Source organism: Eurosta solidaginis, chromosome X, assembly GCF_040869045.1.
Source record: "Eurosta solidaginis isolate ZX-2024a chromosome X, ASM4086904v1, whole genome shotgun sequence".
NCBI lineage: Eukaryota > Metazoa > Arthropoda > Insecta > Diptera > Tephritidae > Eurosta > Eurosta solidaginis.
The window spans coordinates 40059303-40069720 of record NC_090324.1 but is presented as its reverse complement, the minus strand read 5'-3'; positions in this window follow the sequence as shown (position 1 = coordinate 40069720).

Genomic DNA, 10418 nt, shown 5'->3' with positions numbered 1-10418 from the left:
CAGTTCAATTCAGAATTCCGAAATAGAAATATCTAATTTAATTTATAATTATTTGATACATTTTTAAAATTTGTTTGACTAACAATAAATTTAAAACATTAAAACTAAAAGCATGTTCTAAATCCTTGAACTTACAATATTTGGTGTCAGTATTCAGGACATTTCGAAGTTACGCAATATCTAATAAATCTGCCATGGAATGAAAAAAATTAAGTTAATTTGAGTAATAATTCAGTTGGAAAATAGAAGAAGTTATAATAAAAAATTAAAGGAGGAAAATATTTACAAAAAAATGATTTAGTAGCAATTATGCGTACTCAGTTTGGTACACAAATGAAATTACGCCCAAAATATTTGAGCCCTTATAGAGTAATTAGATTATTAAACCATGGAAGGTATGAAGTAGAAAAGGTTGGAGATCATGAGGGACCTAGGAAAACAAATACTGTAGCACAATATATGAAAAAATGGACTTCATCATTCGAGGACTAATGATCTGTAGGATGGCCGAATGTAGGAAATAGAAACTGAAATACTTTGTGTAACTTTTATTTTGTCATGGGGTTAAATATTGAAAAGATTTTAGGTAAGCAGATATAAGATTGTTAGAAAATTTATGAATGTAACAGATTTTTTTCACTTCAATTCAGAATACCGAAATAGAATATCTAATTTAATTTATAATTATTTGATAAATTGTTAAAATTTGTTTGACTAAAAATAAATTTAAAACATTAAAATTAAAAGCAACCTACATATATATATATTTTTTTTTTGCAATTTCAGCACCATTTTAACAGCTAGGAGCTTCAAATTTCACCAAATGCTTACGTGTACAACATAGTGATTTAATAATTTAGGACTACCCTTCGAAGATTGCGTTGGAATTGGAACGGATGGATGTTCTGTAATGACGTCAGAAGTTAAGGGAGCTGTGCAGGAACTTATTAAAATATGTACCAATGCTAATCATTGTCCGTGTTTCAACCATTGCCTTAATAACTCGCTTGCGAAAACGTCGAAAGTTCTTCAAACAAATGATTGTATTGCGTTGATGTAAAAAATTATCAGTTTTCCAAACCAGTCTCCGAAACGTACCATAGTTTTCAAAAAACATCTGCAGGAATCATTAAGTGAACTATGTGAAACGCGCTGGTCTGAAAAACATGATGGTATAATGCAGTTTGAAGAAAACATCACAAAAATTGTTGCTTCGTTTCAAGAAATTTCTACTTGGTAAGATTCAACAACAAGTTCTGAGGTCCGTTCTATGTTGAAATCTATTTGCGAGACAGAGTTCGTGACTTCAATGATTTGTTTGAGCAATGTACTTTCTGTTGCAAGACCACTATGCTTACTTTTGCAAACACCGTCAATGTCTCGGATATGTTTGTTAAGGGCTGGCGAATGTGGCATTCGGAAATCTCAGTACACGGCTTGACACACCGTCGAAATGACTTTCCGGTTAATGACCCATTCGTCTCCGTCCCGTTAAAAACCTGGCAGGCCTTGGGGTACGTTCAAAGTCCGTCATCATTAAGTTGGTGGTGCAGGTTCGATTGGGATCCTCCCGAACGAAAAAGAACTCCGACAGCAAGGCTCAAACGGGCACACCATTATTAAGTGAACTAATTAAGCAGGCGTCAGCTGGGTTAAATCAGCAAAACCCCCCTGGAGAAAAAAAGATGACCAAGCTAGGCAAGGCGATTGAGGACTTGATGCAGTTCTTCATAGGGCGTAATAATATACATGCGGAAATCAAGCGCTTGGCCTCCGTAATAAAAATGCTGTACATCGAGTCGGCACTAGAGGTAAAGAATTTAGAACATAAATTGCGTGCAAGCGAATGTGCCAAGGATAGAAGTCCATCACCCCCACGAAAGCGACCGAGGAATAATTCGTACTCGACCAAGGAGAACAATGTGGTAAAACCCACTACTACACTAAAGGACGTCTTGCCAGGGCACGTGGGTGGACACAAGAGAAGACGGAGCGGAAAGAGGAAACTGCAGCCCAAAAGACGGGAGAGTGGCAGTTAGCTAAAAAGAAGAGCAAGAAAAAAGCACTTAAGGCTAGGCCGGAAGCAATCATCATTTCCAAGGCGGGGGATGCGACGAATGCCAACATATTTCGTAAAGTGAGAAGATGCGACGAGTTAAAATCCCTGGGTGATGACTTCAAAACGACTAGAAGAACGGCGAAAGGAGGGCTGTTACTAGAGCTGAAAAAATCGCAAGATGGGAAAACAAGCGCGTACCAAGCAGAAATTGAAGCGGTACTAAAGGACTCGGCTAAAGTTATAACAAAGTCCCAAATGGTCACACTACAGTGCAGAGATCTCGATGAGATTACAACGCCTGAGGAGATTTGCAACGCCCTCCACCAGCAATGCAACATCAAACTTCCAGATTTGGCTGCCATAAAAAGCATACGCACAGGGCACAGTGGCACGAAGTCGGCACTTATAAGCGCAAAATACGCAAAGAATCCGGGTAGGATGGGTTTCGTGCCGAATTAGAGAGCTCAAGCAAGAGAAACGCTGTTATAAGTGCTGGTGCCTCGGGCATATAGCTCAGAAATGTAAGGAGACTGTAGATAGGTCTAGCCTATGCAGGAAATGCGGCCAGGAAGGTCATAAGGCTGCAAGTTGCGAAAACGCACCGAAATGCGCGCTATGTGGGGGACAACATTCCGAAGGCAGTTTTAAATGCCCACAACGAGAGGGAAGCAAAATGACTGTCTCATGAGCGTATTGCAGCTCAATTTAAACCATTGCGAGGCAACCCAAGAGCTATTGTCTTTGAAGGAGGATATGACATATTGGTACTCTCTGAACAATACAAAAATCGCCAGGAGCAGGGTTGGCACTCAGATTCAGCAGGGAAAGCCTCAATTTGGGCACCAGGGAAATTTCTCCAACAGGAAAATATGACGCCAACGGCAGCAGGATTCACGTGGGCAAAAATCAACGGTATATACGATTTCAGTTGCTACGCCCCTCCGAGCATGACCATCGCCGAGTTCGAAGACATGATATACGGGATCACCATTGAAGCACGAGGTAAACACCCGCTTTTAGTGTGTGGAGACTTCAATGCATGGTCATCTGTGTGGGGAAGTAGACGAACCAACGAAAGAGGGAGAGTTCTTCTCGAAAGCCTTACTTCTTTGAGGCTAGAACTCTTAAATGAACCAGGGATATATGTAAACAATGAATAGTTTATTCGTATTCAATATTGCTTATATTGATTATAATGATTTAATTAATAAAGAAAATGTATTTCAATTATAAAATGAATATAAAAATGAACGAACGAAGGTGGATGTTAAACTTGCGGCTGTCTGTGTCAACTTTTCTTCAGCTAATGTCTCTCTTCCCACGAGTTACTACTGACAGTTGTCTTGTTGATGTCAGCTTGAACCGGTGTTCAGGGTAACCATCTCACATTCGGTCATCCTGACAACCATCTGCCCCAGATGCCTCGGTTTCATCCTCTTGCTCGGTGTCTGTCTCATCTTCGCATTGAATAAAACGCCAAAGTTTGATATTATCTGCGCTTGTAGATGTCTGATTTGGCCCTTGAAATTCGGCGGCTTTTTTCACGTCATATCTTCCATTTGGTTTAACTTTTATGATTTCATAAGGAACAATATACTTATTCGCCAGTTTCTTCCCGGCTACGAACTGCGTGAATTTGATGGCCATTAAATGTGTTTTATCAAAATTTCTTTTATAACTTTCTTGTGCTTTTAATATGTTTTCTCTAGCTTCCATTCTGATTTGTTGCGTACTTCTTTTAACCCCATTGCTACCTCCTCTTCTAGAATGTTGAGTATTTCCGTATTCATCTCACTTCGCATTTTCACCCCAAATAAAGTTTCAAATGGCGTGAACTTGGTCGAACAGTGAACGTGGGCATTAATTGCTTGCTGCACTTTTGATGTATATTTGTACCATCTCGCAGGCTCAGCCGCTGATAATTTGGCTAAAACGGAAAGGATTACCCTGTTCACCCTTTCTATTTGACCGTTACCCCTGGGTACACCAGCTGTTGTTTCGATGTGTTCGATTTTATTTGACTCGCAAAATTCTTTAAATAATCTCGAGGTGAAAGCTCCACCTTTGCCACTTATAATGCGCTGTGGGCTACCAAAAATTGCTGCCCATGAATTTAAGTGTTTTACAACTTCTGACGCGTCTGCTGTCTTCGTGGGATAGATCCAAATAAATTTCGAAAATGCATCTACGACAGCAAATATGTACTTGTAACACTTAGCTGTAGCGTCCAACGTTCCCAAGTGGTTAACATGTAAAGTGGAAAGTGGCACGTCTCCCTTATCTATGCAGTGTAGCATATCTTCTTGTCGGCCTATCTTGTGGTTATGCGTTATGCACTTTATGCAGTTTGAAGTTATTTGTTTTACTTTCTGTTCCAAATGTGGTATATAATATTCTTGTCGTATGGAATGCATTGTCTTTTGTAAGCCCATATGACCAAACTCGCGTGCGCTTCGAACTATTTCTCTTTCTATGCTCTTCGGTACAGCTAATAAATCAGTACCGTCCAATTGTTTATAAATTAGCTGATTTTTTACTTTATAATCTGCGTATTGCTTATGTTTCAAAATTTCAGTAATCGCTTTCAAATGTTCGTCCTTCTGCTGTGCATTTCGCAACTGTGCGTGTATCTCCGTTGTTATAACCATCACAGGGTACCGACTTAGACTATCTACGTGGCGCATTCGGCTTCCAGCTCGATGCTCTATATTAAAATTAAAATCTTGCAGGTACATTAACCATTGCACCACTTGGCGTGGTACATCTTTCTTGCTTGCCGTCTGTTTGAAAGCTGCACAATCAGTGACCAACTCAAACGTTATACCCAAAAGGTAGTAACGCAACCTTTTTGTCGCTAAATAGGCTGCTTTCACTTCTAAAAAATAACTATGCAGCGCTTCTTCCTGTTTTGTTGTTTTTCTGCTGTAAAAATAAACAGGGTGCCACACATTGTCCTGCTGCTGTAACAGTGTAGCGCCAAACCCGTGCTTGAATGCATCAATATGTAACTGCGTCTTAGCATTCAAGCTCAATACAGGCTCCTGTAGTAATGCCGATTTTAACTTTTCATCGGCTTGCAATTCTTCTGTCTCGAATTTGAAAACGGCGTCTTTCTTTAGCAGTTGTGTTAATGGTCTGGCTATGGTCGCATACCCTCGCACAAACTTGCGGAAATAACCTGTTAGCCCGAGGAAGGCTTGTACTCCCCTTACATTTTTCGGCACAGGGAATGTTTTTACCGCCTTAATTTTTTCTTGGCCAGGCCGCACAAAGCCATTCTCTACTTCGTGGCCCAAAAAATTTATTTTCCTCTTTAAAAATTTGCATTTCTTCCAATTAACTTGTAGCCCAAACTTTTGTGCTTGCCCTAACACCTTTCGCATGTTATCTAAACATTGTTCAGCCGATTTAGCATATACTACAATATCTTCGACGTACATTTCCATTATGTCTTCGTTAATCAACTCTCTAAAAACATAATTAATAAATCTTACAAATACCGCTGGCGAGTTACAAAAACCAAAAGGGGCTTTATTAAACTCAAAAAGTCCTTCTCTGGGTACAAATTCAGTGTATTTGCGACTTTGCTCTTCGACCTCAACGTGGAAAAACCCATTTTTGAGATCCATGACGGTATAGAATTTGGCGGCTTGTAATTTCTCAATAACCTCATCTATTATAGGCACCGGAACTCTATCTTCCAATACCATTGAGTTTAGCTTTCGAAAATCAACGCATAATCTGTACGAATTATCTTTCTTTTTGGCCAACACTACCTTTCTCGCTACATCTGAGACTGATTCTCGTACTATACCTTGTCTTAACCACTCCTCGACCTGATTTTTTACTTCCTCATGTTGAGCCACCGACAAGCGACTCGGACTCTCAAAAAAAGAAATATTGTTACCGCTTGGAATGATACTTAGCTTTACTGGACAATGTTGTTTGCTATCTGATGGCTTATAATTTTCGATTAATTGCGTTACTGCTGATTTATATTGTGACTCAACATCGATGTCGAGATCAGTTTCTACTACATTATAAACATTGCCTTGTAATTGTTCTTCATTCATGGCCTCGGCTGCTTGCACAAATTTGTACCCATTTGCATCTAAAATTACTGTGAACTTTTTCAATAAATCGTACCCTAAAATAACATCTACGTTTATTTTCTCATCTGGTACTACCAAAAATGTGTGTTGTATATTTAGACCATCTATCTCGATTTGTGCTTGGAATTTGCCTAATACCGGAGTAGCAATATTTCCCAAACCGTACAGCTTCGCACGACTTATTTGCATTGCGCACCCAGCAAATTTATCTTCATACATGGCTTTGCTCACTAGCGATTCACCAGCCCCGGTATCAACCAGACATGAAATATTATTGTTGTTTACTTTAACAACCTTGTATCTAGTTTGACTTACTACATTAATATTTTTCTTAAAATATGCGCAATTCTTTGCCAGATGCCCAGTACCATTGCACTTAAAACATTTCGTTGGCTCTTTGCAATCAGCACGCTTATGTTGTGCCGAGCCACAATTAAAACAATGTTTTAAAGCATCTTATTCTTCTCTGTTTTGAGTTGTTTATTTTCATGCTGCTTTCCAACTGCACCACTTTTTCCGACCGACTCAATTAACTCATAACATTTAATCAAATCTTTAAATGTTGGCGCACTATAAAGAGGATATTTTAGATCGTCACGCACTTGTAGGCCATCGGCAATATATTTTATTACGGACTCATTATCCACACACCCTAATGCAGCAATTTTTCGCATATTTAATACATATTCATGAAAACTTTCTGATACCTTCTTTCGTCGTTCTCTTAACATTTTATGTACTTCGTTACTGCACAGCTTTCTGTCAAATTCTTCGATTAACATCTCGCATAATGCTTCGTAAGTTGATATTGTTGCCGTTTCCAACAACAATTTCGCTGTGCCTTTCATCTTATTGCGAGCGTTCACATATTTTTGTTTTGCAGTCAATTCGTATGCATCTGCATTTGCGTCGAAGTTGCTAATCCATTGTCGCACTGGTATTGACGAGCCATCATATTCTGGTACTCTTTTTGCAAAACTGTCAACTGTTACGCCATTTCTGCTGCTTTGCTCAATACTCTGCGTCAGCGCCTTAACCAATTCGCTGAAATCGTTACTACCCTCCTTTGTCATTTCGTTTTTGATGAACGTATATGTTACTGCGTTTTTTGAAATGGAACTCGTTGTTTCTACTGCGATGTCTGTTGCTGTAACCTCTGCTTCGTATTTGCCTCTGCTACTAATTTCAACGCTATTAGTTTCACTGGACGTACACGCTGCTTCTGTGTTCGTTGATTTGAGAACTGCTGCTATAACCTCAGTTACTTCTTCGTTCTTTTCTCTGCTGTTGCTGCTGAAATTGATTTCACCACTTGTTTCGCTTAAGTGATCTGCTTCTACTGAACTCGTTGCTGTATTTGTATCGACCTCGGCTTCTGGTCGCTGCTTTGTACTGCTGTCTTTTTCGGCTGTTCTGCTTTCGTTTTGCTGCTTCGACTCCACTATTTTTAATGAACGCAACAACATTCCACTCAAACACGTTCAAATGGTTGAGCCCCCATGTAAACAATGAATAGTTTATTGGTATTCAATATTGCTTATATTGATTATAATGATTTAATTAATAAAGAAAATGTATTTCAATTATAAAATGAATATAAAAATGAACGAACGAAGGTGGATGTTAAACTTGCGGCTGTCTGTGTCAACTTTTCTTCAGCTAATGTCTCTCTTCCCACGAGTTACTACTGACAGTTGTCTTGGTGATGCCAGCTTGAACCGGTGTTCAGGGTAACCATCTCACATATATACCTTCGATACAGGTACCAGACGATCCATTATAGATCTCGCCTTCGCCAGCAGCGAAATAGCAACACGAGCAAAATGGTCCATAAGCAACGTCTACACACACAGCGACCATAAAGCTACTAGCGTAGAGCTGCACGAAACTCCACGAACGGTAGCAGCAAGACATCGACAAAGTAGGAAATGGAAACAGCACCTTTTCGACTCACAAATATTTGACATTATTTGGGAGGACGCCATTGTACGCGAATCGCACGCGGAAGACCAGTCGGTTCAAATCACTAAGTTGCTATGTACGGCATGTGATGCTGCCATGCCCAGAAGTCGCGGAAAAGCACAGCGCACTCCGGTATATTGGTGGAATGACGAAATTGTGGAAGGGTGTAGAAAATATCACAAAGCACGAAGAATAACCGCAGCGGGCACGCTCATCACCACGATATGCGGAGTTACACAGCACCTATGTCGCACAAAGAAAGGCACTTAAAAATGCCATAAAAAAGAGCAAGAAGTTATGCTTTAGGGAACTGCTGGATAATATCGACCAAAATCCTTGGGGATCAGCCTACAGAACAGTGATGGCCAAAGTTAAAGGACCGATATCACAGCAACCTACGTGCCCGATACTGATGAATATTATTGTTGAAACACTTTTCCCGGCGCAAGATCGCTGGACTTATCCAAGCGAGGATATAGAAAGTACGGAAATTCCGAAAATTACAGAGCAAGAGGTGCTGGACGCTGCAAAAAGAGTTGCTGATCAAAAATCCCCAGGACCCGACGAAGTACCAAACATAGCCCTTAAAGCCGCGATCACAACTAGGGCTACATTATTTACTGATCTTTTTAATGCCTGTATGCAAGAAGGCGTGTTCCCTCGCCCGTGGAAACGACAAAGACCTGTCCTATTGCTGAAACGTGGTAAACAGCCGGACCAACCATCCTCATATAGGCCACTTTCTATGCTGGATTCCCTAGGGAAGATTTTCGATTGTATAATTAGTGAGCGCCTACAGCTGACTCTAGAAAGACCAGGTGGCTTATCGAATAGTCAATATGGATTTTGCAAATCAAGACCCACCGTAGATGCAATACAAACAGTCGTCAATATAGCTAGAGAAGCTATCTCTGGAGTCCAAAATAAAAGAAAGTTCTGTGCACTGATTATGTTGGACATCAAGAATGCTTTTAACACTGCAAACTGGATGCAGATAATGGCGGCGCTGCAAAGCTTCGGCACTCCAACTTACTTAAGAAGAATAATAGGTAGCTATCTTAAAGACAGAGTACTTCTTTTTGACACGGATCAAGGAGCAAAAGAGTACAAAATCACAGGAGGCGTCCCACAGGGATCCGTTCTCGGTCCAACGCTTTGGAATGTAATGTATGACGGGGTGCTACAGATTGATCTACCAGAAAACACGCAAATTGTGGGATATGCTGATGATATTGTAGTGGTAGTAGTGGCCAAGAAACTGGACCTGCTTCAAGCATTATGTAATGACGCCGTAGCAAGATTAAAGGAAAGGCTGACCAATACGGGACTGGAGTTGGCTAGCCAAAAGGCGGAAGTGGTATTAGTAAGCTCCAAATGGTCGGCGAACGAGTTAGTCTTAACTGTCGGGGATTATCAAATCACCTCAAAGGATTCCTTAAAATACTTTGGAGTGCACATTGACTCTAAGTTAACTTTCAAAGAGCACTTCAGAGCGGTGTGGGAGAAAATTACCAAAGTTAATGGATCACTTATGCGAATGATGCCTAAATTGGTGGTCCGAGTGAAGCTACATGTCAGTTATTGTCCACAGTAACCAGCTCAATAATACTGTACGCAGCACCAGTGTGGTATGGATCTAAATAGACCCATCAAAAATATATATTAGCAGCGTACCGACTCGCTTCTTTAAGAATAGCAAGTGCTTATCGGACGGTATACGACGACGCGATCGTGGTTATAACCCGCAAAATCCCAGTAGACTTACTGGCAATAGAAATGGCCGATCTGTATAACACTAATATCGAGCGACCATCTGAATAAAACAAGAAAAGAGTAAGGACATAAACAATAGCTAAGTGGCAAGAACGGTGGGAGGCCTCAAGTAAAGGGCGTTGTACTTTCACACTAGTTTGGAACGTAGCTCAATGGAATGAGCAGAAGCACGGCGAACTGAACTACCATCTCACGCAGATAATGAATGGAAATGGCGGTTTCAAAGAGTATTTATGGAAGCGTAGGAAAGAGGAAGATCCTCATTGCGCAATGTGTACCACGGAGTTAGAAAACGCAGAACACGTCATGTTCCACTGCCCCCGTTTCCACGAAGAAAGACTCATCTTGCATAGAGTTTTTGGGGAGGAACCTACCACGAGAAATTTAGTATGACATATGTGCAACAGGAAAGAGTGCTGGACTGCAGTGAGCAAAATTTAGTAATGACACCCCTGATGGATCCTGAGAGGGAGCGCAGAGATATGCGCATGCGAAGCAGTGGCGATTAAATG